The sequence below is a fragment of the Phoca vitulina genome, unplaced genomic scaffold (assembly GCF_004348235.1).
Source record: "Phoca vitulina isolate PV1807 unplaced genomic scaffold, GSC_HSeal_1.0 scaffold10, whole genome shotgun sequence".
Classification (NCBI taxonomy): domain Eukaryota; kingdom Metazoa; phylum Chordata; class Mammalia; order Carnivora; family Phocidae; genus Phoca; species Phoca vitulina.
Window position 1 is genome coordinate 20107328 of NW_022589713.1, and position 26117 is coordinate 20133444.

The following is a 26117-nucleotide window of genomic DNA, read 5'->3' on the forward strand; positions in this document are numbered from 1 at the left end:
ATTCAGGTCCTCTGCCCATTTTTTAATTGGATTATTTGTTATTTTGGTGATAAGTTGTATAAGTTCTTTACATGTTTTGAATATTAACCCCTTATTGGGTATATCATTTGCAACTATCTTGTCCCATTCAGCAGTTTGCCTTTTCATTTTATCTATGGTTTTGTGTTGTTGTTCTTTTGATGAGAACATTTAAGATTTATTCTCACTGCACCTTTCAAGTATACAATGCAGTATTGTTAACTATGGTCACCAGGTCCCTGGAACTAATTCATCTTACAATTATAAATTTGTACCCTTTGCAGGATGCGTGGGTTGCTCAGTCGGTTAGGCGTCTGCCTTCGGCTTAGGTCATGATCCACAGGTCCTGGGATCAAGTTCCACATCGGGCTCCTTGCTCAGCAGGGAGCCTGCTTCTCCCTCTGCCTCCCATTTTTTAGAGTACCTTTTCATTTTATTGATTGATTCTTTTGCTGTACAAAGCTTTTTCTTTTTTTTTTAAGATTTTATTTTTAAGGAATCTACACCAAACGTGGGGCTCAAACTCACAACCCAGAGATCAAGAGTCACACACTCAACCAACTAAGCCAGCCAGGTGCTCCTGCAGACGTTTTCTCATTTGATATAGTCCCACTTGTTTATTTTTGCTTTTGTTCCTTTTGCTTTTGGTGTCATAGCCAAAAAATTGGTGCCAAGACTGACTCCAAGAAGATTTTCTCTATGTTCTAGGAGTTCTTCTAGGATTTTTATGGTTTCAAGGCTTATGTGTAAATCTTTAATCCATTGTAAAGCAGTTTTTGTGAGTGATGTAAGATAGGGATCCAATTTCATTCTTTTTTTATGTGAATATCCAGTTTTCCTCACATCTTTTATTGAAGAGATTATCCTTTTGCCATTGCATATTCTTGGCTCTCTTGTCAAATAGTAGTTGACAGTATATGTGTGGGTTTATTTCTGGACTTTGAATTCTGTTCCACTGGCTCATGTGTCTGTTTCTATGCCAACCATATTGTTTTGATTACTATAGCTTTGTATTATAGTTTGAAATCAGGAATTGTGATTCCTTAATCACAATTAAAGATTAATTGTGATTCCCAAAGGATTGCCTTCGCTATTATGGAGTCTTTAATGCTTTCAAATTAATTTTATGGTTGTTTTTTTATTTCTGTGAAAATACCATTGGAATTTTGATAGGGATTGCTTTGAATCTATAGATGGCTTTGGATAGTATGGACATCTTAATAACTCTTTCAATCCATGAACATAAGAGATCTTTCCATTTGTTTGTATCTTCTTCAATTTCTCTCATCAATATCTTATAGTTTTTGGTGTACAGAACTCTTACTTCCTTGGCTAAATTTATTCTTAAGTAGTTTATTGTTTTTGATACTATTGTAAATGGGACTGTTTTCTTTATTTCTTTTTCAGATAGTTCATTGTTAGTGTATAGAAATGCAACTGATTTTTTTGTATGTTGACTTTTGAGATTTTAGTGAATTCGTTTATTAGTTCTAACAGGTTTTGGTGAAATCCTTACGGTTTTCTATATATAAGATTATATCATCAGCAAATAATGACAGGTTTAATCCCTCCCTTCCAATCTGGATTCCTATTATTTCTTTTGTTTGCCTGATTGCTCTGGCTAGTACTTCCAGGACAGTGTTGAATAAAAATGGTAAGAGTGGACACCCTTGTCTTGTTCCTGATCTTAGAGGGAAAGCTTCAACCTTTTACCATTGCGTTTGTTGTTAGCTGTGGGTTTGTCATTTACAACTTTTACATTGTTGAGATGTTTCTGCTATACCCAATTTTCTGGGAGTTTTTATCATAAAAAGTATGCTGAATTTTGCCAAGTGCTTTTTCTGCATCTCTTGAGATCATTGTAAAATTATTGTCTTTCATTCTATTAATGTGGAGTATCATATTTTTGACTTGTGTATGTTGAACATTCCTTGCATCTAGGGATAAATCCCCCTTGATCATGATGTATGATCTTTTTAATGTGCTGCTGAATTTAGTTTGCTGGTGTTTTGCTGAGAATTTTTACATCTATATACATCAGGGATATTGACCTGTAGTTTTCTTTTCTTGTAGTGTTTTTATCTGGCTGTGGTATCAGAGTAATGCTGGTCTTGTAAAATGAATTTGAGAGTATTCCTTCCTCTTCAATTTTTTTGGAAGAATTTGAAAAGCATTGATATTAATTCTTCCTTAAATATTTGGTCGTATTCACTCATGAAGCCGTCTGATCCTGGGCTTTTCTTTGTTGGGAGGATTTGATTATGGATTCAATCCCTTTTTAGTCTGCTCAGATTTTCTATTTCTTCATGATTCAATCTTGGTAGGTTAAATGTTTTTAGGAATGTGTCCATTTTTTCTTGGTTGTCCAATTTGTTGATGTAATTTTTCATAGTAGTCTCTTTTGATTCTTTGTATTTCTTTGATATCAGTTTTAATGTCTCCTCTTTCATTTATAATTTTATTTGAGTCCTCTCTTTTTTTCTTGGTAAATCTAGCTAAGGTTTGTCGATTTTGGTTATTTTTTCAAAAACCAACTCTTAGTTTTATTGATCTCTTCTATTATTTTTCTGCTCTCTATTTCATTTGTATCTGTCCTGATCTTTGTTATGTCTTTCATTCTGCTGACTTTGGGCTTAGTTTGTGCTTCTTTTTCTAGTTCCTTTAGATGTAAAATTATGTTGTTTATTGGAGATCTTTCTTTTTTTTTAATGTAAGCATTTATTACTATAAACTTCCTTCTTGTCACAACTTTTGCTATATGCCATAAATTTTGGTATATTGTGTTTCCATTTTCATTTGTCTCAAGGTAACTTTTTACTTCCCTTTTGATTTCATCTTTGACCCATTAGTTGTTCAGGAGTGTGTTGTTTAATTTTCACATATTTGTGAATTTTCCAGTTTTCCTCTTGTTATTGATTTCTAGCTTCATACCATTATGGTCAGAAAAGATATTTGGTATGATTTCAGTCTTTTTAAATTTGGTAAGACTTGTTTTATTTTTATTTTGTATTTTTTTAAGTTTTTTTTTTTTTTTTTAGGATTTTTATTTATTTGAGAGCGAGAGAGAGAGCAGAAGCAGGGGTAGTGGCAGAAACAGGCTCCCCGCTGAGTAGGGAGCCTGACGCAGGGCTCGATCCCAGGACCCTGGGATCTTGACCTGAGCTGAAGGCAGAATTTTAACTGACTGAGCCATCCCAGTGCCCTGCTAAGACATGTTTTATGACCTAACATATGATCTCTCCTGGAGAATGTTCTATGTGCTCTTGAGAAGAATGTGTATTCTACTGCTATTAGGTGGAATGTTTTGTATATGCCTGTTAGATACATTTGGTCTAAATTAGAGTTCAAGTCCAATGTTTCCTTATTATTTTTCTGTTTGGATGATCTTTCTATTGCTGAAAATGGGGTACTGGAGTTTCCTATCACTATTGTATCATTATCTATTTCTCTCTTCATGTCTGTTAGCAATTGCTTAGTATATTTAGGTGCTCCAATATTGGATATAGAGTGAATGAGTGGGAGGGACAGAGGGAGAGAGAGAATCTGAAGCAGGCTCCATGTCCAGCATGGAGTCCTAAGAGGGGCTTGATCTCATGACCTCGATATCATGACCTGAGCCAAAAGCAAGTTGGACAGTTAACCAACTGAGCCGTCCAGGTGCCATTCTTGTTACAGTTTTGGATTTATCAGTACAGCTATCCCTGCTCTCTTTTGGTTTCCATTTGCATGGAACATCTCTTTCCATCCCTTCACTTTGAGCTTACATGTGACCTTGAAGCTGAAGTGAGTCTTTTGTGGGCTGCATATAATTGGTTTTTTAAAATCTATTCAGGGGCACTTGGGTGGCTCAGTCAGTTCAGCGTCCGCCTTCAGCTCAGGTCATGATCCCTGGCTCGAGCCCCACGTCAGGCTCACAGTCTGCTTCACCGTCTCCCTCTGCTCCTCCCTGCCCCACTCGTACCCTCTCTCTCTTTTTCTCAGAAAAATAAATAAAATCTTTAAAAATCTATTCAGCCATTCCATGCCTTTTGATTAGAGAATTTTATTTGTTTCCATTTAAAGTAACTACTGATAGGCAAGGACTAACCATTCCCATCTTATTAGCTGTTTTTTGTAGTTCCTTTGTTCTTTCTTCCCTTTTTGCTGCCTTCTTTTGTGAATTGATGATTTTCCATAGTGGTATACTTTGATTCCCTTGTCTTTATCTCATGTGTATCTGCTATAGGTTTTTGTTTTGTGGTTACTCTGAGGCTTACTTGAAATATCTTATATCTATAATAATCTATTTTAAGTTGGTGACAACTTCAACCATATACAAAATCTCTACCTTTTTACTATCCCCCTCCATTTTATGTTTTTGATGTCACAATTTACATCTTTTTATATTGTGTATCCATTAATAAATTATTGTAGCTATAGCTATTTACAATACTTTTGTTCTCTAGCCTTTATTCTAGACTTAAGTGGTTAACAAACCACCACAGTACAGTATTAAAGTATTCTGAATCTGACTATATACTTACCTACCTCTGCTGGTGTGTTATATATTTTCATGCTAATAATTAGAATCCTTTTGTATCAGTTTCAAGAACTCCTTTAATCACTTCTTGCAGGTCTAGTGGGGATAAACCTTCTCAGTTTTCGTTTTGGGAAAGCCTTTATCTTGTTTTCATTTCTGAAAGACAACTTTGCCAAGTAAAGTATTCTTGGTAGCAAGTTTTTTTTCCCCCCCCCACACTTTGAATATATCATCCTGCTCTCTTGGCCTGCAAGGTTTCTGCTGAGAAATCCATCTATAGCTTTATGGGGTTTCTCTTATATGAGAGAATTATTTTTTTCTTTTGCTGCTTTAAAAATCTTTTCTTTGTCTTTGATTTTAAGCAGTTTTATTATAATGTGTCTTTGAGAAGGTTGTTTTGGATTGAAATTTTGGGATGACCTATTAGCTTCATAAACTTGGATGTCCAAATTTCTCTCTAGGTGTGGGAAGTTCTCAGACATTATTTCTTTGAATAAGCTTTTCACCCCTTTTTCTTTCTCTTCTCCTCCTGGGATTCCACTAATGCATAGATTGTTTATTTTAATGATGTCCCATGGGACCCATAGGCTTTCTATAGTCCCTTTTTTATTGTTGTTTTCTTCTAACAGGATAATTTCAGATGATCTGTCTTTGAGAACACTGATTTTTTTTCTTCTGTTTGGTCCAGTCTTCTGCTGAAGATTTCTATTGAATTTTTCAGTTCAGTCATTGTTTTCTTCAACTCCAAAATTTGTGAGAATTTTTTATGTTTTTTATCTCTTTGTTGAAACTTCTTATTTTGTATTGTTTCCCTGATTTCATTAAATTGTTTACTGTGCTCTCTTGTAGCTCTCTGAGCATCTTTAGAAAATTATTTTGAATTATTCGTCAGGCAATTCATGTATCTCTATTTCTTTGTGGTCAGTTACTAAGAGTTTATTTTATTTATATATTTTTTTATTTTTTTGGATGTAGTGTTCCATTATTCATTGTTTGTGTATAATACCCAGAGTTCCATTCCACATGTGCCCTCTTTAATACCCCAAACCAGGCTAACCCATCCCCCCACCCCCTCCCCTCTAGAACACTCAGTTTGTTTCTCAGAGTCCATAGTCTCTCATGGTTCGTCTCACCCTCTGATTTCCCCCTCTTCATTTTTCCCTTCCTACTATCTTCTTTTTTTTTTTTTTTTAATATATAATGTATTGTTTGTTTCAGAGGTACAGGTCTGTGATTCATCGGTCTTACACAATTCACAGCGCTCACCATAGCACATACCCTCCCCAATGTCTATCACCCAGCCACCCCATCCCTCCCACCCCCCCACCACTCCAGCAACCCTCAGTTTGTTTCCTGAGATTAAGAATTCCTCATATCAGTGAGATCACATGATACATGTTTTTCTCTGATTGACTTACTTTGCTTAGCATAATACCCTCCAGTTCCATCCACATCGGCAAGATTTCATTCCTTTTGATGGCTGCATAATATTCGACTGTGTGTGTGTGTGTGTGTGTGTGCGCGCGCGCACGCGTGTGTGTGTGTGTGTGTGCGTATACCACATCTTCTTTATCCATTCATCTGTCGATGGACATCTTGGCTCTTTCCACAGTTTGGCCATTGTGCACATTGCTGCTATAAACATTGGGGTGCATGTACCCCTTCGGATCACTACATTTGTATCTTTGGGGTAAATACCCAGTAGTGCAATTGCTGGGTCATTGGGTAGCTCTATTTTCAACTTTTTGAGGAACCTCCATACTGTTTTCCAGAGCGGCTGCCCCAGCTTGCATTCCCACCAACAGTGTAGGAGGGTTCCTCTTTCTCCATATCCTTGCCAACATCTGTTGTTTACTGACTTGTTAATTTTAGCCATTCTGATTGGTGTGGGGTGGTATCTCATTGAGGTTTTGATTTGGATTTCCCTGATGCTTAGTGATGTTGAGCACATTTCATGTGTCTGTTGGCCATTTGGATGTCTTCTTTGGAAAAATGTCTGTTCATGTCTTCTGCCCATTTCTTGATTGGATTCTTTGTTCTTTGGGTGTTGAGTTTGATAAGTTCTTATAGATTTTGGCTACTAGCCCTTTATCTGATATGTCATTTGCAAATATCTTCTCCCATTCTTTCGGCTGTCGTTTGGTTTTGTTGACTGTTTCTTTTGCTGTGCAAAAGCTTTTTATCTTGATGAAGTCCCAATAGTTCATTTTTGCCTTTGCTTCCCTTGCCTTTGGCGATGTTTCTAGGAAGAAGTTGCTGCGGCTGAGGTCGAAGAGGTTGCTGCCTGTGTTTTCCTTTATGTGAGATAGGATTTTGATGGACTCCTATCTCACATTTAGGTCTTTCATCCATTTTGAGTCTATTTTTGTGTGTGGTGTAAGGAAATGGTCTAGTTTCATTCTTCTGCATGTGGCTGTCCAATTTTCCCAACACCATTTGTTGAAGAGACTGTCTTTTTTCCATTGGACATTCTTTCCTGCTTTGTCAAAGATTACTTGACCATAGAGTTGAAGGTCCATTTCTGGGCTCTCTATTCTGTTCCATTGATCTATGTGTCTGTTTTTGTGCCAGTACCCTACTGTCGTGATGATTACAGCTTTGTAATAGAGCTTGAAGTCCGGAATTGTGATGCCACCAGCTTTGCTTTTCTTTTTCAACATTCTTCTGGCTATTCGGGGTCTTTTCTGGTTCCATACAAATTTTAGGATTAATTGTTACATTTCTTTGAAAAAAGTTGATGGTATTTTGATAGGGATTTCATTAAATGTGTAGATTGCTCTAGGTAGCATAGACATTTTAACAATATTTGTTCTTCCAATCCATGAGCATGGATCGTTTTTCCATTTCTTTGTGTCTTCCTCAATTTCTTTTGTGAGTATTTTAGTTTTCTGAGTATGGATTCTTTTCCTCTTTGGTTAGATTTATTCCTAGGTATCTTATGGTTTTGGGTGCAATTGTAAATGGGATCAACTCCTTAATTTCTCTTTCTTCTGTCTTGTTGTTGGTGTATAGAAATGCCACTGATTTCTGTGCATTGATTTTATATCCTGCCACTTTACTGAATTCCTGTATGAGTTCTAGCAGTTTTGGGGTGGAGTCTTTTGGGTTTTCCACATAAAGTATCATACCATCTGCAAAGAGTGAGAGTTTGACTTCTTCTTTGCCGATTTGGATGCCTTTTATTTCTTTTTGTTGTCTGATTGCTGTGGCTAGGACGTCTAGTACTATGTTGAATAGCAGTGGTGATAGTGGACATCCCTGCCGTGTTCCTGACCTTAGGGGGAAAGCTCTCAGTTTTTCCCCATTGAGAATGATATTCGCTGTGGGTTTTTCATAGATGGCTTTTATGATATTGAGGTATGTACCCTCTATCCCTACATTCTGAAGAGTTTTGATCAAGAAAGGATGCTGTACTTTGTCAAATGCTTTTTCTGCATCTATTGGGAGGATCATATGGTTCTTGTTCTTTCTTTTATTAATGTATTGTATCACACTGATTGATTTACAGATGCTGAACCAACCTTGCAGCCCAGGAATAAATCCCACTTGGTTGTGGTGAATAATCCTTTTAATGTACTGTTGGATCCTATTGGCTAGTATTTTGGCGAGAATTTTTGCATCCATGTTCATCAGGGATATTGGTCGGTAATTCTCCTTTTTGATGGGGTCTTTGTCTGATTTTGGGATCAAGGTAATGCTGGCCTCATAAAATGAGTTTGGGAGTTTTCCCTCCATTTCTATTTTTTGGAACAGTTTCAGAAGAGCAGGTATTAATTCTTCTTTAAATGTTTGGTAGAATTCCCCTGGGAAGCCATCTGGCCCTGGGCTTTTGTTTGTCGGGAGATTTTTGATGACTGCTTCAATTTCCTTAGTGGTTAAAAGTCTGTTCAGGTTTTCTATTTCTTCCTGGTTCAGTTTTGGTAGTTGATACATCTCTAGGAATGCATCCATTTCTTCCAGATTATCTAATTTGCTGGCATAGAGTTGCTCACAATATGTTCTTATAATTGTTTATATTTCTTTGGTGTTGGTTGTGATCTCTCCTCTTTCATTCATGATTTTGTTGATTTGGGTCATTTCTCTTTTCTTTTTGATAAGTCTGGCCAGGAGTTTATCAATCTTATATATCTTTCAAAGAACCAGCTCCTAGTTTCGTTGATCTGTTCTACTGTTCTTTTGGTTTCTATTTCATTGATTTCTTCTGTGATCTTTATTATTTCTCTTCTGCTGGGTTTAGGCATTATTTGCTGTTCTTTCTCCAGCTCCTTTAGGTGTAGGGTTAGTTTGTGTATTTGAGACATTTCTTGTTTCTTGAGAAAGGCTTGTATTGCTATATACTTTCTGCTTAGGACTGCCTTAGCTGCATCCCAAAGATTTTGAACAGTTGTATTTTCATTTTCATTTGTTTCCATGAATTTTTTTAATTCTTCTTTAATTTCCTGGTTGACCCATTCATTCTTTAGTAGGATGCTCTTTAGCCTCCATGTATTTGAGTTCTTTCTGACTTTTGTCTTGTGATTGAGTTCTAGTTTCAAAGCATTGTGGTCCAAAAATATGCAGGGAATGATCCCAATCTTTTGGTCCCAGTTGAGACCTGATTTGTGACCTAGGATGTGATCTATTCTGGAGAACGTTCCATGGGCACTAGAGAAGAATGTGTATTCTGTTGCCTTGGGGTGGAATGTTCTGAATATATCTGTGAAGTCCATTTGGTCCAGTGTGTCATTTAAAGTCTTTATTTCCTTGATCTTTTGCCTAGATGATCTGTCCATTTCAGTGAGGGGGGTGTTAAAGTCCCCTACTATTACTGTATTGTTGTCGATGTGTTTCTTTGCTTTTGTTATTAATTGGCTTAAATAATTGGCTGCACCCATGTTGGGGGCATAAATATTTACAATTGTTAGATCTTCTTATTGGATAGACCCTTTAAGTAGGATATAGTGTCCTTCCTCATTTCTTATTACAGTCTTTGGTTTAAAATCTAATTTGTCTGATACAAGGATTGCCACCCCAGCTTTCTTTTGATGTTCATAAGCGAGGTTTTTCCACCCCCTCACTTTCAATCTGGAGGTGTCTTTGCGTCTAAAATGGGTCTCTTGCAGACAGCATATTGATGGGTCTTGGTTTTTTATCCAATCTGATACCCTGTGTCTTTTGACTGGGGCATTTAGCCCATTTACATTCAGGGTAACTATTGAAAGATATGAATTTAGTGCCATTGTATTGCCTGTAAGGTGACCGTTACTGTATAATGTCTGTGTTTCTTTCTGGTCTATGTTACTTTTAGGCTCTCTCTTTGCTTAGAGGACCCCTTTCAATATTTCTTGTAGGGCTGGTTTCGTGTTTCCAAATTCTTTTAGTTTTTGTTTGTTCTGGGAGCTTTTTATCTCTCCTTCTATTTTCAATGACAGCCTAGCTGGATATAGTATTCTTGGCTGCATATTCTTCTCATTTAGTGCTCTATTAAATATATCATGCCAGTCCTTTCTGGCCTGCCAGGTCTCTGTGGATAGGTCTGCTACCAATCTAATATTTCTACCATTGTAGGTGACAGAACTCTTGTCCCAAGCCGCTTTCAGGATTTTCTGTTTTTCTCTGAGACTCGTAAGTTTTACTATTTGGTGTCGGGGTGTTGACCTATTTCTATTGATTTTGAGGGGAGTTCTCTGTGTCTCCTGGATTTTGATGCTTGTTTCCTTCCCCAGATTAGGGAAGTTCTCTGCTATAATTTTCTCCAATATACCTTCTGCCCCTCTCTCTCTTTCTTCTTCTTCTGGGATCCCAATTATTCTAATATTGTTTCATCTTATGGTATCACTTATCTCTCAAATTCTGCCCTCATGATACAGTAGTTGTTTATCTCTTTTTCTCAGCTTCTTTATTTTCCATCATTTTGTCTTCTATATCACTAATTCTCTCTTCTGCCTCATTTATCCTAGCAGTTAGAGCCTCCATTTTTTATCGCATCTCATTAGTAGCTTTTTTGATTTTGAATTGGTTAGATTTTATTTCTTTTATTTCTCCAGAAAGGAATTCTCTGGTATCTTCCATGCTTTTTTCAAGCCCAGCTAGTATCTTTATAATCGTCATTCTGAAATCTAGTTCCAACATCTTACTAATGTCCATATTGATTAGGTCCCTGGCAGTTGGTACTGCCCCTTGTTCTTTTTTTTGAGGTGAGTTTTTCCATCTCGTCATTTTGTCCAGAGGAGAATAGATGAATGAGAGAACAAAATGCTAACAGGGTAACAATGACCCCAGAAAAATATACACTAAATAAATCAGAAGAGATCTGAAACCAGGGGGAAAAGAAAGGCAAAGAAAGAAAAAAAAAAGAAGAATATGTTCAAATATGATCAGACTGGTGAATAAATCAGTGCTGCACACTAGATTATGGGTGTATTTTTGTCTGTTAGAAGACACAGCCTCCCAAAATTTTAAAGAAAGAGAAACTTGTATATGTACAAAAATAAGGGTAAATATGATGAAGGGATGGAATATGACTGTAAAGTAGAAAATTATAAAAGATTTTATAAAAGGAATTGATAAGAAGTTGGTTGAAAAAAGAAAGAAGAGAAATTAAAAAAAAAAGGGGGGAGAGAATGTGATCAGGCAGGAGACTAGAACAAAGCCATACACTAGAGATTCAGAGTATATTTTAGCCTGTTACAAAAAACTGTATTCCAAAATTTTAAAGGGATAACAATGTATATATATATATATATATATACACCAAAAATAAGGTTAACTAAAATGAAGGGATAGAATATGACTCTAAAAATGAAAAATAAAAAAGATTTTTAAAAAAGGGATTGATAAGATGTTGGTTGAAAAAGGGAAAAAGAGTAATTAAAAAAAAAAGAAAATTAAAAAATTAACTTTGAAAGACTAAAGAATCATGGGGAAAAAAGCCGTGAATTCTATGTGCTGTATTCCCCTAGTGCTGGAGTTCTGTCATTCTCATTGATTGGTAAACTTGGTCTTGGCTGGCTGTTCTTGCTGGTCTTCTGAGGGATGGGCCTGTTGCCTTGGTTCTCAAATGTCTTTGCTCGAGGTGGAATTGCCTCGCCCTTGCTGGGTCCTGGCTAAGTAATTGGCTTGGGTTTGCTCTCTGGAGCTTTTGTTCCCTGCAAGCTTTCTGTACAACTTTGGAGGATGAGTGTGAAAATGGCGGCCTCCCAATTTCCACCTTGGAGGAGCCGAGAACTTGGGGCCCCACTCCTCAGTGAGCCCCAGAGAAAAGCAGTCAATCACTCGCTTCTCCACGGTCTCCAGCTGCACTCTGTGCTCACCTGGCCTGTGACCGGGTGAGCGTAATAAATGTCTCCATAAGTGTCATTGACAAGATATTTGTAGTCATTGATTGCTTACATTGATTCAGAAAGAAAAATATGCAATTCTGACCCTGATAGCTTGCTATTAAAATTTTATCCCTAGAAATTCCATATTACTCAGATTAAAGAGAACATCCAAAAGCTTCTGGAAATGGGTAACTGTGGCTGCCTCTGGAAAGGAGAAATAAGATGTCAAGGGAAAAGGAAAGGCACATAAGTTTTACTTTTTTAATTGGTTGCATGCCTGTAATATTTCTCTTAAAAAGTTCTTTTTTAGAAATAACTTGGTTATAAAAAACATGCACTGAAAGATTATAGGAAGTGATTTGAATATGTTTTCATTATATATATAATGCCTCCCAGTTACCAGCTGGCAAAAGAAAGAGAATCTCTGTAAAAGAGTAGAAAAGATGAAAAATTTTTATGTGATAAATTAGGTATAATACACAGTGGGGGGGAAAAAGGCATTTTGAAACTCTAGGAAAAACAAAGCCATATAAGTAGTTGATGGCCCAAATATGAAGCATAAATATTTGGGCAATTGATAGTAAGGGAAGAGAATCCATTTGATCTTCATGTTCTGCACATTTTCCTTTGAGTGACTTTCTAGTGGTTCTGACAGAAGTTTGTGGAGAAGAAAGTGTAATCTTGGCACTCTTCTTAGCCTGGAAGTTGGCTGTTAACTTTGCGTTACCTAGAGGACAGAATAGAAAAGACTTATTGACTATGTTTAAGGGAGGTGAGTGGAAGGTGAGAAGGAAGAATGGCAGTAGTAAAATTGGAGAGTTGAAATACTTTCTACCTACGGTTGAAATATTATCTAGAGTTTCACAGTATATTATTAAAAGTTTCAAAGATAACCAACAAAAAAGCTAAAATGAATGTAACTGTTAAACTTTGAAGTGGATGTTAGCATAATCCTTACCTTTTATAGCTAGGAGTCATTAGATATTGTGTAAAGCTGATATGAGCATATTTAGAAATACTTAAGTAATCACAAACAAACAAAAACATGTAAAAGAGGTTGGCCCTGGGGATTGATCCTAGAAGTAGAAAGGGTTATAATATTTGTTGCTTTTCATCATAAATTCTTTTGTGCTAATGTTCTGTTACAATTTAATTTGTTTCCTTTTATTTATTGCCATGTGTGCATTTCTTTGGGAAAAAAATAGATGCTGGTTTTTTCTGTTTATATAGAAACAATATTTTTTTTGTAGCTATCTTATTGAGGATGACTCCCTAAAGTGGGTCAGGCTTCATTTCAGATCTTTTAAAATAAGCAATGATTTGGAAATTCCAAGTACACCAAGAAACTTGGAGTAAGCAATTGGTTGTTCTACTGATATTTTATTCTCTACCTTAAGGATTATATAAGAATCCTTAGCTCCTATCCACATTAGCTTTAGCCCTCTGCTTATGAGATTTCTTTTTTAAGTGTCTGAGTAGTTCTGATCCTCCATTTTGGGGGGATAAGATTTTGCCTGCAACCAGGTTATTGATTCTGAAAGGGGAGGTATTCTGGTCCCTCTTTTTTTTAAATTTTATTTTATTATTTTATTTATTTATTTATTTTAAAGATTTTATTTATTTATTTGTCAGAGAGAAAGACACAGCAAGAGAGGGAACACAAGTAGGGGGAGTGGGAGAGGGAGAAGCAGGCCTCCTGCTGAGCAGGGAGCCCAATGCGGGGCTTGATCCCAGGACACCGGGATCATGACCTGTGCCAAAGGCAGATGCTTAACGACTGAGCCACCCAGGCACCTCTATTCTGGTCCCTCATATTACCAGCCTTGGTAATTGAGTGCTCATGTTTAGAAGGAATTGTGTTTTTAGTATTAAAAAAGGAATGGAAGGGGTGCCTGGGTGGCTCAGTTGGTTTAGTGTCCGACTCCTGATCTCAGCTCAGGTCTTGATCTCAGGGTTGTGAGTTTAAGCCCCGTGTTGGTCTCCATGCTGTGTGTGGAGCCTACTTAAAAAAAAAAAAAAAAAAAAAGGAATGGGAAAACCACAGGTTAATCTGATAGTTAGGCCTTACATATTATTACCACCAGTTGGTAGCACACCTTAATTGCAAGAGTAGGAAAGAAAGGAAAACCATTTCTGATTTTTGCAAAGGTCTAGCAATACAAGTAACAGCAAATGTCCTGTAGCCAAGTGAAAATGTGAAGGAAGAATACTTCATTTTGGGAGAATAAAATGAGGCAGTGATCATGATCCCTAAAATACTATGTTACAAATATTCATGTGGTTTGTAAAAGTAGTGAAAGTGAAGAGTGAGAAAGCATAATCAGGAGACCTCTCTTTGGTCTAAATATCTAATAGCTGCACCTAGAACTCTGTAAAAGGGTTGGAGAAGGGAAGAATCATGAATAAAACGTTACTTTGAAAAGTCTTTCTTATAAGATCTATATGAGGGGGGTGCCTGGGTGGCTCAGTCAGTTAAGCGTCTGCCTTCAGCTTAGGTCATGATCCTGGAGTCCTGGGATCGAGCCCCACATTGGGCTCCCTGATCAGTGGGGAGTCTACTTCTCCCTCTACCCCTCACCCTGCTTGTGTTCTCTCTCTCACTCTCTCTCAAATAAATAAATAAAATCTTAAAAAAAAATCTATATGAGGAAAACTATAAAACTCTGATGAAAGCAATCAGAGAAGAACCACATAAATGGAGAGATAGTCCATGTTCATGGATAGGAAAATACAATATCATCAAGATGTCAGTTCTTCCCAACTCGATCTATAGATTCAATGCAATTCAAAAAAAATCCCAGCAAGTTATTTTATGGATATCAGCAAACTGATTCTAAAGTTTATATGGAGAAAAAAAAGACCCTGAATAGCCCGCACAATATTAAAGGAGAAGAACAAAGTTGGAAGACTGATGCTACCTGACTTCAAGACTTACCATTAAGCTACAGTAATCAAGACAGTATGATATTGGCAAAAGAATAGACAGGTCAATGGAATAGGGAGTCCAGAAATAAACTCCCATAAATATAGTCAACTGGTCTTTGACAAAGGAGCAAAGGTAGTAAAATAGAAGAAAAGATAGTCTTTTCAGTAAATGGTTCTGGAACAACTGGACATCCACAGGCAAAAAAAAAAAAAAAAAAAATCTAGACATAGATCTTACATCTTTCACAAATAATTAACCCAACACACATCACAGCATCACAGACCTAAATGTGAAATGCAAAACTACAGAACTCCTAGATATTAACAGAGGAGAAAACCTAGGTGGCCTTGGGTATAGCGATGTCTTTTTAGATACAACACCAAAGATATAATCCAAGAAAGAAATAATTGATAAGTTGGACTTCATTAAGATTAAAAACTTCTGCTTTGCAAAAGACAACGTCAAAAGAATTAGAAGACAAGCCACAGACTGGGGGAAAATACTTGCAAAAGACACATCTGATAAAGGACTATTATCCAAAATATACAAAGAATTCTTAAAATGCAACAGTAAGTAAACAAACAACCCAAATAAAAAAATGGGCCAAAGACCTTAACAGATATCTCACCAAAGAAAATATATAGTGGCAAACAAGCATATGAAAAGATGCTCTACATCATATGTCACCAGGGAAATTCAAACTGAAACAACAATGAGATACCACTACATACCTAGTAGAATGGCCAAAATCTGGAACACTGACAATACCAAATGCTGACAAGGATGTGGAGCAATAGGAACCCTCGTACATTGCTTGTTAGAATGCAAAATGGTTCAGCCACTTTGAAGACAATTTGGCAGTTTCTTACAAAACTAAATATACTCTTACCATATGATCCAGCAATCACACTCCTTGGTATTTATCCGAGTGAGTTGAAAACTTATGTTCACAAAAAAAACCTACATAGGAATGCTGATAGCAACTTTATGCATAATTTGCAAAACTTGGAAGCAACCAAGATATCTCTCAGTAGTTGAATGGATAAATAAATAGTGATACATCTGGACAATGGATTATTACTCAGCACTAAAAAATCCATGAACAATCAAGCCATGAAAAGACATGGAGGAAGCTTAAAGCATATTATTGAGTGAAAGAAGCCAATCTGAAAGGCTACATACTGCATGATTACAATTACATGACATTCTGGAAAAGACAAAACTATGGAGACAGTAAGATCAGTGGTTGCCAGAGGTCAGGGAGAAGGAAGGATGAATATACAGAGCACAGATTTTTTGGGCAATGAAAATACTAGTATGTTACTATAATGATGGATGTATATCATTACGCATTTGTCCAAACCCACAGAATATACATCACCAAGAGTGAACCCTAAGGTAAACTACATACATTGGGTGATTATGATGTGTCAATATAGGTTCATCTTTGGTAACAAATGTATCATTCTGGTGAGTAATGTTGATAATAGGGAAGGAGGCCATTCGCGTGTGGGCAGGGGGTATAGGGGAAATCTCCATTCTTTCCTCCTTCCATACCTTCCTTTATTGTACCTAAAACTGCTCTAAAACCATAAAGTCATTAAAATAAAAAAAGACTTTCGTGAAAGCAATACCATCATTATCATCATGAAAACAAGTTGGCTGAACATCTTTCACTTTAAGCAGAACTCTAAGGTCAACAGAATAATTTGGAAATCTTCATGCTAAAATTATCCAAAGTGGAAAAAGACAAATTTTAACGTTACTCTGCCATCTAAATAGTCACAAACTAGGGGTGCCTGGCGGGCTGTCAGTAGAGCATGCGACTCTTGAACTTCATCATGAGTTTGAGCCCACATTGGGTGTAGAGATTACTTAAATAAATAAATAAATAAATAAATCTTTTATAAATAAATAAATAGTCACCAACTAGCTCTTTGTATTAAAAGGCAAAGTTCTTCATGGTATTCATTAATAAATGTTAACCATTTATTCTGCGATGCATTTATATTACACTTACAATACATTGATGTGTAATTCTATAAATGCAATTTTTAAATATATAATATTAAGTATCTACTTTTGTACCAGGTTGGCTAAGAATTGAGTTGAAATAAAACTAATGGGTATGTGTCTTCCTTTTTAGACATCTAACCTACCAAGGATGAAACTTCAAAGTGGGCCCGGGCTCATTTCAGATCATTTGAAATGAGCAATGAGGTAGAATTCCAAGGTCACCAAGAAATATGGACTAAGCAAATGGTTGCTCTACCAATACTTTATTCCCAACTCTAAATAATTTTTTAAAAAGTTTTTTTTTTTTTTAAAGTAGGCTCCATGCCCAGTGTGGAGCCAACATGGGGCTTGAATTCACAAGACCTGACATGAGATCAAGAGCCAGAAGCTTAACCGACTGAGCCACCCAGGCACCCCTACCCTAAATAATATTTAAGACTCTTTAGCTACTTTTCACACTAGTTTCAGATATCCCTTTTGATATTTTGTTCATACATATAGCTTGAAGCTGTTCATGAAAATTGTGGTATTTGAAAATCTTTGCCAAGAATTTTGGAATCTTGATTAAGAATTTCACAAAAGCACGGGGCGCCTGGGTGGCTCAGTTGGTTAAGCGACTGCCTTCGGCTCAGGTCATGATCCTGGAGTCCCTGGATCGAGTCCCGCATCGGGCTCCCTGCTCGGCAGGGAGTCTGCTTCTCCCTCTGACCCTCCCCCCTCTCATGTACTCGCTCTCTCATTCTCTCTCTCTCAAATAAAAATAAATAAAATCTTTAAAAAAAAAAAAAAAAAAAAAGAATTTCACAAAAGCAGAGGCTCCTGGGAGATGTGTGATTCCGTAACAAAGTCAACACATTATGATAACCATTACTTTACCAAATAGCTAAACTTTAAATGTACCTATTGTTTGCTTGCATTTATGATTTTTCAGACTAAATCAACTAATATGAAGAATTTGTGAAGAAAGAGACAGAAATTGGAAAAAGATCAAGTCATTTCTTGCATACCATTAAGTATTTCTGATTATATTTTGTAAACCATAGGAATCACAGAAAGCTTTTGTGCATTTTTAAAAGGGTGGTGAATGAAAGACAAAGACTTTTTAGAAGGCTATTTTACTTGTTATGGTATAAGATAATGGGATTTGGTGGTGGTGGGGGGTAGTAACAGCCTTGAATGAGATTAAAGCAGTGGGAGAAAAAGCAAGAAATCTGAATGAGGATATCATGGGAGTTGGGCTATTTTGAAGGAAAAGAATCAAGTCTAGCCCTACAATTTAGAACCTAGGAGACTAGGTAATTATTTATAAACACCAGCTCAACTATTGAGTTAAGTGAGAGGGCAAAATAAAGAAAATTTTAGATTTCTCTAAACTCAGAAAGTTGACTACCCATGCCCTTGGATATTTTTTTAAAAATTGCTAAAAAGTTCTTAGCAAGATAAAAACAACACGACAATAATACCAATGACATTTCTATATAATTCTTAATTTGTTTAGTACTCATAGCAACTCTATGAGATAGGTACTATTGTTTTTTCCAACAACTGAGGAAACTGAGGCACAGAGAGATTTGTCCAAGGTCACACAGCTTTCTAGAGCAGTACAGTTCCAAAGTCCTTGTTCTTAATTATTACACTGAGATTACAATGTTATTAAGAGAAATTAGGAAATTTGAATTTAAAAAAAGCATTATTTTAAATGTTTAAATTTTGAGCTGGAGCTTCCTGGCAAGTAAGCTGAACATGAGGAATCTTAGTTGAGGAAAAATCAGAAACAGTAATTTTGGGAGACTTTTGAAGTGAAAGAATGTAGTAGAGGACAGAGAGTTAGGAGTTGAACCGTGGGATGGAAGAAAGGAGGAGGAGCTAGCAAAGGAATAAGACCAGTAAACCAGGTAGGTTGTAGGTACCAGGAATTGTCTTAAAATAAAGGGAAATAGGATTTTAAGGAGGGGCTAGGGATTGGGTATGTCAAGAAAATGAGGAATGAGAAAATGGTCGGAAACTAGAACTCTGTTGATCTTTTTTTTTTTTAATTTAAAGATTTTATTTATTTATTTGAGAAAGAGCATGAGCCAGAAGAGGGGCAAGCAGATACCCTGCTCAGTGGGGAGCCCAATCCCAGGATCCTGAGATCATGACCTGGGCCTAAGGCACTAAGCCACCCAGGTGCCCCCTAGCCACACTTTACATACTTGGTTGTCAAGGGCCATTTCTATCACTGCAGAAAGTTCTGACAGTGCTATGCATGATCTGACAGGTGGGGGAATTCAGTACTTCACAAATCAGAAACACAACAGCAGTAGAGCCGAAAGATCTCACATTTATTACTGAACCAACCTACTGGTGCAGAGGCATAGTCACAGAGAAGAATCATTTCCATGATAAGACAAGTCTATGGCCTGGTGGGAAGGATGTTCACAGAATGATAGAACACATGATCTTCACACAGCTTAATTAAATATGTGTGCCAATTAAGTGTGTCATCTCATGATGTGTGACGCCTTATAGACCCAGCTTGGTTCTTCTCCAGTGCCTCCTCTTAGAGTTGTACCTGATCTTATTACCAGTTTTCATCCGAATCCACTGGGGAATGGGGCGATTCTGCTTGTTTCTTGGCCTGGAATCTCTTGATTCTGAAAGTCTTGTGAGAAGACATGGCGAGAAGCAGCCAGCCACACACACAGCAGGATGGCGGCGAAAAAGAGAAAAGTAGACCTCTGTTGATCTTAAAATGTAATTTCATTTTGCTGTTATGAAGTCTGATTAATACAAGGTAAGGAATAAAGGGTAAATGAAGGCGGTGACTGCTTTTCAGAAATGTGACTGTGAAAGGAAGGTTGATAATACAGTAACTGGAGAGAATAGTAGCACTGAAATTTTTAAAAAAGACCATGGAAACTGTGTGCTGAAAAGCAGAAAGGAAGAAGCTGGTGGATAAGCACGTTGAAGATACAAGACCTTACAAAGTAGTGGTGTAAGGAAGTGGGAAGGGATAGCATACCTAGTCCAAGAAAGACTGGCTTTGCAAAGGGGAGAACAGGTTGATTTGGTGTGAATTTTTCAGATCATGAACAGAATGTGACTACAGATACTTCAAGATGGAGAGACTATCAAATTGGAGAATTTGTAGTCCCATAGATTTGATCCCTGGAAACTAAATGAAGTTATCTATTAGTATGGATTGCGACCGGCAATAATAACAAGGAAAGCTGGAAATAGTCTTTGCAAACAATATAAAAAAAAACCAACCAGAGATGTGTGTGTGTGTGTGTGTGTGTGTTTAGATGGGTTGCGACTTCCTCCAGTGAAACAGCCACACACTTTGTGACCTTTTGAGAAAGAAAACAGAAACGGGTAATTTACTGGAGATGGGCTGAGGACTGTAAAGGAATCGAGCGATGCAAAGGCAATATTAAAAGAGCTGACTCTAGCAACAGAGAATTTAGTCACAAGTGGAGCTGATGACCTGGGAGATTAAGGATTCACTTTTGTATTGAAAAGTTGTGAGCAGGTGAAAGGTAGGAGCCACAGCCACGGAAAGGCGGGTAGGAAGAGGCGACGTTCAAGGGCATATTTTGGTCACGATCTTACGTTAGTCAATTCTCACGTCCATTTCAGAGCCACTGAAAGTAGTCCTGTGCTGTGGGAAGAGAAATCGCATTCCAAAGCTGAGGCTGTATTTTCCCAGTCTAGCTACATTCCTTTTTCACTAACTAGCCAATGCTGCCGCCTTATGCAAAGCCGGCACTAAGGAGTGAATCTGCTTTACAGAGGCAGGGACGACGCCAATCGGCCTGGGGCAGGCACTGTAGCGTCTAAATCGGCATGGGATGGCCTAAACAGTTCTCGAAACCTTTTCACCCTCACTCGCGAAAACGCCTCGCCAACAGTCAACAATCAGTAGCTAACACAATGCTAAGCTCAGAGACCCTCTTTACAACCAGGAGAGGCGGGAGAAGGGTTCGGCTCCTTTACTCCCTTCCCGTTTCCGCAAAGCGCGTCCCGGACGTGGGGTGGGGACAGCACGAGTCAGGCGGAGCTGCAGGGAAACACCAGTCTCCGGACCTGAGGAGGGGCCTCACTGAAGGGTCGGGGGCGGGTCTCCCTCCCAGGTCTCGGAGAAGCTCCGAAAATGGCGGGCGGCAACTCGGCTAGCCGGGCGCGCAGGCGCCACCGTGGCCGTCCTTCCGCCAGCCTCGGGCGGCCCAAGAACCGTCCACAACGTCCTCACCGAGAGGTATCCGCCGATTGCAATTGGCTGAGCTAGGCTACCGCTCCGTGCGGGGGCGGGGTCTCCACGCAGCGGCCACGTTTCCCGCCCCGCTGGTGCGCGTGCGTGCAATCCCCAGAGGAAAGCGTTTGCGCGCGTCCCCGCCGCGGCCCCCAGCTCGCGACTCAGCTCCCTCCCTTTTCCGGGCAGGCCCGTCCCGTCAGCTAGGCAGTAAGCGTCGCGGCCAGCAGAGGGCGGTCCGGACCCAAGTCTGCAGCGGCGCCATTGGCGTGTGGAAAATGCCACCAGATGGCGGGTTAGGATTGCAGCTCCGTTGAAGGCGCGGCCCCCGCTCCCGAACCCCCGGCGACCACCCCGTAACAACCCCCCCACATCGGGAATAACACACCGGAGACTTTTGGGGGGAAACTAGGTCGACGGCCGGCGGCGCCCGGCTGGGCAGCTGAGGTGAGTGCGGGCGGCGGCGACGGCGGCGGGGGGCGGGAAAGGGGGAATGCGGCGGCAGCGGCGCGGGGGCTGGAAGCGCGGATCCAAGATGGAGGCCGGGCGAGAGCGAGGGAGCGAGGGAGCGAGGGAGCGCGAGCGAGGAGCGGGCGGGCGGGCCGGGCGCGGGCCCCGCGCGGGGGAGGGAGGCCGCGCGGGCCTGTGCGGGGCGCGGCAGTCGCTGGCTGTCCGGGCGCCCGGGGGGGGCGCCTGTGGGCGCGGCGGGCACCCCGGAGCCCTAGTTCCTCCCCACCCCTCCCGCGGGCCCGAAGATTCTGCCCCCGCCCGCTCGGGCACTACAGCGACGGGCGCGGAAGCCTTTGTGGCGCGCTCGGGCCCGCCGCCAAGCCCGCCCTCCGCCCCCCCGCCCGGACTCTCGGGACTCGCCCGCACCCGGCGGGGCCGGGCCGAGGCGGGCTGGTGCGAATGCCGTCCGCCGCCCGCCGCCCTGCGTTTCTGCGGTGTTTTAGCGGCGGCGTCGTCACATGACAACGAGCTCGCCTCAGCGGAGGGGCCTGGGGGTCGCTCGGCGTGGCGGCCGGCCGAGACATCTTCTTGGTGGGGTGGGGCAGGGGGCTGGCGACTGGGGGAGAAGGGGCGTCGAAGCCGGGCTTTCCCGCTATCTGCCCTCCCCGCCCCCGACGGAGGCCTCCCTGTGAAACGTGTTCAGGCCAGAGCACTGCCCCGCTAGTTTGCCAATTCCCCGGGAGAAGAGGCCAATAAAAGTTGTTTTCCCTCCTTTCTCGGGGTGGGGGCGGGGTGAAGAGCTGGGAAACTGGAGTGCCTGGAGTTGGACCTGGGCCTCGATTGGAGGGTCTGAACTGGGTGCTTCTTGTGTGCTTTAAGGACTTAAAAAATTTTTCAGGTCTTAGGATTGTCACGTCACCCTTTCTACCCACATTTGAAATGTTATCGATTCTCTTCACATTGCAGAGAATCGTGCCCGGGGCGTATAAATCATGGGATGGTTTGGAAGCTTATAGACCCAAAACAATGCTGTTTGTGACGATAGCGAATTATTTGCTGTTAAAGTTCTTGTTAAGATGATGAATATAGTTTATTCCTAATCGTGGTCGTGACTAGAAAGGACTATATTTTCCATCTTCTTAGGGAAATATAGTGTTTGTGAAAGTATTTGAATTGGTGTAGAGAAAGTTCTCTGATTTGTGATTTATGTGGAATTTGAATATGACTACCTTTTAGTTTTCCGTGTGTGTTTTTAAGAAAATTGCAAATTTTGATGGTGAACTATACCTAGGGAAGCATACACAACAGTGAAATTAAAAATGTTTATTGTGTGATATATTGTACTGTTTTCATATTTATAGTGATTCAGATTTTAAAAAATTGCAGAAGGGGAAATACTGAAAGATCCGGAAAGGTTGTCTACTTGCTTTTGATATTTGTGAACACTTGTAACACAAATTGCTTGCTTTCTAAATAAAGTTCTGGAAAACCTACAGGTGTTCTAAATTTTTTTCTTTATATTTTTCAAAATTATTTTAAATTTAATTAAGTGGTTTACCAATGGTCATTTTTACAACCAAACTACTTTTGAGTGGAAATTTCTCAGTATCCACTTTAGTTTTGGTGTTCTGACAGAGCTAGGAGATACTGAAATGGATGTGAAATGTGGGAAATTATGTTACTTGGATTCATTCCGTTGAAGACCGTAATATAATTACTGTTGATTTGAATGGCTCTTTTAAAGCCTTAGGGGGGCTGTGGTGTAGGGGAAAGAGCCCTGGACTGAAGTTACTTTAAACATGCCCTAGGTTTGTCATCTTTGGGGTGTCACTCTTTGAGGTTTACTTACCACTAAAATGAGGGTACTAAATTGTAGTTGTTTAACAAGATGTGTATGGAAAGAGCCTTTCTTAATAGTTAAAGCTTGAAACATTTTATGCGGTTTTAGCCTTTTCCAAACCTTGATTCTGGATCAGTGTATCTTCATAATCAATGCTGTGAGGCGATCTAATGCACCCTGAGGAAAAAGGTACATTTCTTTGTAGCCTGGGTGCAGGGGTACAAGAGCACCTGGCTCTAGGGGTCCCAAACAGACTAGGTCCAGCCGCTTGCTGCTGACAAAATCCAAAGGCAGAGAGACGAAAGGTGGTGAAACAAAGTTTATTTCGGTGAGGCCAACACTGGAAGAACTGTCTCTCCCAAATGTTCAAACTTCTAAGTTTATATAAGGCAAATGTGGATCAAAGATGGTTGGGTACATGCAGGTGGGCAGTGAAGGTCAGGTCAGTCATTGTCTTAGGGTCCGTCACATGCGGTCTTGGTGGCTCCGGGCAGTCCTTATTGCTTGTGGGTGTAGTTTTGGTTCTTATCAGGGAATGCTTTGCCAGTAGGGTGTTTTGCCTGAGTTAAGAGATAGCCAGAAAGAGGAGCTTAATTAATAAAGTACAGACTGAGGTCAAAATGGAGGTAGCTAAAGCCCTGTTTCATCTTCCCCTTTTTTTCTTTGCTGCTTAGTCCTGTAGTGAGGGAGTGTATTCCTTTTCTTTTGATGTATAGCAAAGTACAACAAATTTAGTAGCTTAAATAACACCCAGTTATTGTCTCACAGTTTCTGGAGGTGAGAAATCTGGGTACTTTGTAGCAGGACTTTGTACAGCATCTCACCAGATCATCTCATCAAGATGTCAGCTGTGGCTGACAGTTTTTATTTGAGGTTCAGGGTGTTCTTCCAAGCTCAGTACTTGTTGGCACAGTTAATTTCCTGAGGCTATAAGTCCCTCTTCTTAATAGCTTTTGGTTAGGTTACCACTAGTGCACATAAGCAGTATGACTACTGTTGCTTTTATTCAGACAAGCAGGAGCCAGTCTCCTTGACTTCCTCTGTCTGTGACCTCTAGACTCTCCTTTAAGACCCCCTTTTTAAAGCTCATCTGGTTCGGTCAGAACCACCCAGGATAATTTCCTTTTGGGCCACTCGACTGATTAGGGACCTTAAATACATATGCAGAATATATTTGCCATATAACAACCACTGGAGTGATGCTATCCCATTATATTTACAGGCCTCCCCACAGTCAAAGGGAGGGGAATTTATAGGGTGTGGGTCATTGAGGGTTCTTAGAATTTTGTCTGCCATTGGGAAAGAAGTATTTTTACTTTTGCCTTTTTAGAATCTGGAAATACATAGGAGAGAACAGAGGGAGAGCAATAACCCACTTGACAAGTTTACTCATATGTCTTTAAACCTTTTCTTTCCCATATTTCCTGGTATCTCACTTCAAGTGCCTCTTTGAAAACATTTTATTGTATTTAGAGGAAATTAAAAACTAAAATTAAAATAAACTTTAGGTAATAAAAAAGGCAATAGATTATGTAATTATCATTATTTCTTGTATTGTTTTACCCATTTTAGAGATGAGATTGAGTCTTGTAAGAGATTTTAATGCTTAAAATCACACTCCTATTAAGTGACAGGTAGATTCACACTCATTGCACCTTAGTTCACAGTTTGTGAGAAAGAAATTCTTATGAAAAAATTATTTGAAAGGATTAGAGTAGGGATATTATTGGTGAACAAAGAATGTAGCAGAAGTTGGGTCATGGTATGTGGGATGTTTTGAGTCTAAGAAGAAAAATATTTTCAAGAGGAGGCAATTAGTTTTAGTTAAGGATATCAAGCTTTAAAGAATATAACCAAGGAGTTAAAATTGTGAGGGATATACAACTTAATTTCTTTATAGAGAGGGGATATAGTAGGGGCTTGGTAAATCTTTGTTTGTTAGCTGAATAAACATATAAATCTTTAGAATTAAGATGTCTCTAGCTACTGTGACACTCCTTAGGGAAAGGTAGAAAGCAGAGACCTAAAAGAATGCTCTTGCATGAACTCTAGAATGAGATGAATCTTGAGATGGGAATTAGGGTAATGTGTCTAGAGAAGGAGGGGTCAGTTTCCTGTCATTTCAATAGTTAAGAGGATAGGATCCCAGCTTCCTGTCTTAGTGCTGAGAGAAATCTTGTTTTATTGAGAAATGTGATTCTTTTAAAGTGAGCTTTAAGTAGGTCATAAATCAGTTGGTTTTATAGAATCTTTTCTTCATATAATTCACCCCTTATTGCTTCCTTCAGGATTTTTTTCCTTCCCCTCTTCTAATTCTGTTTTTGCCACTTTGTGCTTGAAGGACATCTCAGGTCCTACTTTCATAAAATACATTCCTTTGTGCTATGGGCCTAAATGGTGCCCAAATAAGTTGCCCAAATGTCTCTATAGAGTTTTGCTGTAATGAAACAGCTATAAATATGGCTTTTAACTTGCTAGAAGCTCACAGTTAACAAAAACATTTTATATCGTGACCCAGTACAAACACATACACAGTGGAAATAAAAGTTTAAAGAAATAACATTTAATCTTTATGTAGTGCCCTCTGATATTTTCTGATTTTGTTTTTTAAATTAAGAATGTTGGTTGCAACTCACCTAAGTGATACCATGACTCAAAGTTGGAAAAGCAGTGAATCTTGGTAATCGGAGTAGTACAAAGTAAAACCATAAGAAGAAACCATTTCACTTCTATCAAATTGGCAAACATTAAGCATTCTGATAATATCAAGTGTTGGTGAGATGTGGAGAAATTATACTCCCGTTTTTGGCAGG

The 26117-nt window shown here is 39.2% G+C and overlaps 1 protein-coding gene and 1 pseudogene across 1 annotated transcript in view; one reads left to right on the forward strand and one right to left on the reverse strand.

Moving 5' to 3' along the window:
* Positions 1-19285: 19285 nt before the first annotated feature.
* Positions 19286-19439, reverse strand: LOC116634867 (annotated as a pseudogene).
* A 1793-nt stretch (positions 19440-21232) lies between these two features.
* STAG1 (stromal antigen 1) overlaps positions 21233-26117 on the forward strand; it is a 423306-nt gene continuing 418421 nt past the window's right edge. Inside the window, exon 1 of the mRNA XM_032408640.1 lies at positions 21233-21461. The gene's annotated coding sequence lies outside the window, so the exon portion shown is untranslated. The remainder of the gene's footprint in view (positions 21462-26117) is intronic.